The following is a 3977-nucleotide window of genomic DNA, read 5'->3' on the forward strand; positions in this document are numbered from 1 at the left end:
GATGAGATGGCTGGATGGCATCACCGACTCGATGGACGTGAGTTTGAGTGAACTCTGGAAGTTGGTGATGGACAGGGAGGCCTGGCGTGCTGCTATTCATGGGATTGCAAAGAGTTGGACACGACTGAGCTACAGAACTGAACTGAACTGAAGGCTTATAATATGAATCTTTAACTGATCACAGCCACATATAAGTTTAAAGTAAATGATAAAGATATATCATACAAAAAATACTCAAAAGAAAGCTGAAGAAGGATAAAAGAAGACATTTCATAATGATACAAAGACTGATTCATCAAAATGGAGCCCTAAATGCGCATGCATCTCTATTATACAGTTTTAAAACACAAGAGGAAAAAATGGACAACTAAAAGAAAAACTAGACAAATCCTTAATTGTCATTAAAGAACCTAACTCTTCTCTCTCAGTAATTAATGGAACATGAAATCAGTAAGTGTATTGAAGACACAAACAACACTACCAGCCAACTTGATCCAGTAGACATTTATAGAACACGCCATCCAAAATCTGTTAGAATACATTTTTTTCAAGTAATACATGAAACATTCATCAAAATGGATCATTTATCAAACTATAAAACAGTTTAAATAAATTCTAAAAGATTAAAATCATATGGAGTATATTCACAGACCATAGAATTGTATGGAGATGAAAGTCTAAAATAAAACCTGGAAAATTCCTCAATATTTGGAAATTAAACAACACACATCTACGTAGCTCATGGGTAAAAGAACATATCACAAGACAAGACCGAAAATACTTAGAACTAAATAGGAGTGAAAACACAACATATCAAAAATTGTGGATGGAAGAGACAATCTAGAACGATCAAGACAGTGGAGTTCACAGGATGAAGGTAAGAGCTACACAAAAAGAGAACCCAGGGATATTCACAGGATCCCCCTAAAGTATTCACTAAGGCATGGATCAATCATGTGTGTGAACAAACTACCTGAAGCTGGAGAGAGAGTCATCGAAGAAGAATAGCAGGAACAGTATTCAGCATTCAAATGGGGCTGATATTAACAGCTGTGTCTGTTCCCATAACCTAGACTGGCAAAACTCATAATTCACAGGGCATTGACTAGAGAACTCAGGAAGGTCTTACCTCAGTAATGGGAAATAATTAGCCCCATACTGTTCTGGACTCACCTAACACGTCACCACAGGAAGACCAGAAGGGACCAAATTTCTTCCAAGAAACTTAACTGCTTCCCAGAATATTTATAGAAAAACAAAACTATCTGCATTCAGCAGGGTAAAATGCATAATGTCTGGAACCCAAACAAAGATTACCAGACTTACAGAGGAGCAGAGAAACCTGACTCATAATGAAGAAGGTAAGTAATCAGTTGAAACCCACTCAGAACCGACAGGAATGTTAGAATTGGCAAACAAAGACGTTATAACTATATTTCACTTGTTCAAAATATAGGCAGAGTCATTCAAGATATTAAAATACCAAAGATATTTGGTATGCAAATATGAAATGTGATTAACAGCAGATCAGTTATTAGAAAGGAAAAAACAATGCACTTGAAGACATAGCAACAGAAACTAGGAAAAATGAAGCACGGGTATAAAAAGAATAAAACAAATGAAAACAGCACCAGTGAGATGTAGGACAACTTTGAGCAACCTCATGCATGTGTAATTAGAGTCCTCAAAGGCAAAAAGGAGAACTGAAAAAATATTTGAAGAGATATGACCAAAAATTTTCCAAGCTTGAAAAGCCCTTCAAATTATTTATTCAAATGATACACTTTCTTCCCTAAAAGGAGTTATGGTACCCATGGTTGATATCATAATCAATTTTCTTTTTCATTATATTAAGGAAAGCCTAAACTATGCTAAAGCCTAAACTGTGCTGTGTCTAAGGGTCTCCTGCAGAGGTACAGATCAGCAGTGGACTGCCTCAGGGGCAGGGGCTCTGGGTGCAATAGGCCTGGGATGGCATAAGACCTCCTGGAGGAAGTCGTCATTAACCCCACTATAGAGCCACCAGAACTTACACAGGACTGAGGAAACAGACCCTTGGAGGGCACAAACAAAAGCTTATGCACACCAGGATCCAAGAGAAAGGAGCAGTGACCTCACAAGAGACTGACCCAGACTTGCCCATGAGCGTCCAGGAGTCTCCAGTAGAGGCGTGGGTCCGTGGTGGCCTGATGCAGGGTTAGTGGCACTGAGTGTAGCAGTGCATGCATGGGACCTTTTGAAGGAGGTGACCATTATCTTCATTACCTCCACCATAGTTCAGCCTCAGGTCAAACAATAGGGAGGGAACACAGGCCAGCAACAGAAAATTGGATTAAAGATTTACTGAGCATGGCCCCGTCCTTCAGAACAAGACCCAGTTTCCCCCTCAGTCAGTCTCTCCCATCAGGAAGCTTCCATAAGCCTCTTATTCTTTTCCATCAGGGGGCTGCTGCTGCTGCTAAGTCGTTTCAGTTGTGTCCAACTCTGTGAGACCCCATAGATGGCAGCGACCAGGCTCCCCCACCCCTAGGATTCTCCAGGCAAGAACACTGGAGTGGGTTGCCATTTCCTTCTCCAATGCTTGAAAGTGAAAGTGAAGTAGCTCAGTCGTGTCCGACTCTTCTCGACCCCATGGACTGCAGCCCATCAGGCTCCTCCGTCCATGGGATTTTCCAGGCAAGAGTACTGGAGTGGGGTGCCATTGCCTTCTCCGCCATCAGAAGGCAGACAGAATGAAAACCACAACCACAGGAAACTAACCAATCTGATCCCATGGACCACAGCCTTGTCTAACTCAATGAAACTATGAGCCATGCTGTGTAGGGCCACCCAAGACGGACGGGTCATGGTGGAGAGTTCTGACAAAATGTGGTCCACTGGAGAAGGGAATGGCAAACACTTCAGTATTCTTGCCTTGAGAATCCCATGAACAGTATGAAAAAGTGAAAAGATAGGACACTGAAAGATGAACTTCCCAGGTCAGTGAAGAAGAAGTGAAGTTGCTCAGTCATGTCCAACTCTTTGCAACCCCATGGACTCTAGCCTACCAGGCTCCTCCCTCCATGGGATTCTCCAGGCAAGAGTATTGGAGTGCGTTGCCATTTTCCTTCTCCAGGGGATCTTCCTGACCCAGGGACCGAACCCCAGTCTCCCACATTCCAGGCAGATGCTTTAACCTTTGAGCCACCAGGGAAGCCCTTCCCAGATCAGTAGGTGCCCAATATGCTACTGGGGATCAATGGAGAAATAACTTCAGAAAGAATGAAGAGACAGAGCTAAAGCAAAAACAACATCCAGTTGTGTATGTGACTGGTGATGGAAATAAAGTCCAATGCTGTAAAGAGCAATATTGGATAGGAACCTGGAATGATAGGCCCATGAATCAAGGCAAATTGAAAGTGGTCAAACAGGAGATGGCAAGAGTGAACATCGACATTTTAGGAATCAGTGAACTAAAATGGACTGGAATGGGTGAATTTAACTCAATGACCATAATATCTACTACTGCGGGCAAAAATCCCTTAGAAGAAATGGAGTAGCCATTATAGTCCATAAAAGAGTCCAAAATTCAGTACTTGGATGCAATCTCAAAAATGACAGAATGATCTCTGTTCATTTCCAAGGCAAACTATTCAATATCACAGTAATCCAAGTCTGTGCCCTGAGCAGTAATGCTGAAAAAGTTGAAGTTGAATGGTTCTATGAAGGTCTACAAGACCTTCTAGAACTAACACCCAAAAAAGATGTCCTTTTCATTATGGGGGACTGGAATCCAAAAGTAGGAAGTCAAGAGATGCCTGGAGTAACAGGCAAATTTGGCCTTGGAGTACAAAATGAAGCAGGGCAAAAAGGCTAATGCAGTTTTGCCAAGAGAATGCACTGGTCATAGCAAACACCCTCTTCCAACAACACAGGAGAAGACTCTACACATGGACGTCACCAGATGGTCAATACCAAAATCAGATTGATTGTATTCT

This window comes from Bison bison, unplaced genomic scaffold, assembly GCF_000754665.1.
Source record: "Bison bison bison isolate TAMUID 2011002044 unplaced genomic scaffold, Bison_UMD1.0 scf7180017864518, whole genome shotgun sequence".
NCBI classification, from domain to species: domain Eukaryota; kingdom Metazoa; phylum Chordata; class Mammalia; order Artiodactyla; family Bovidae; genus Bison; species Bison bison.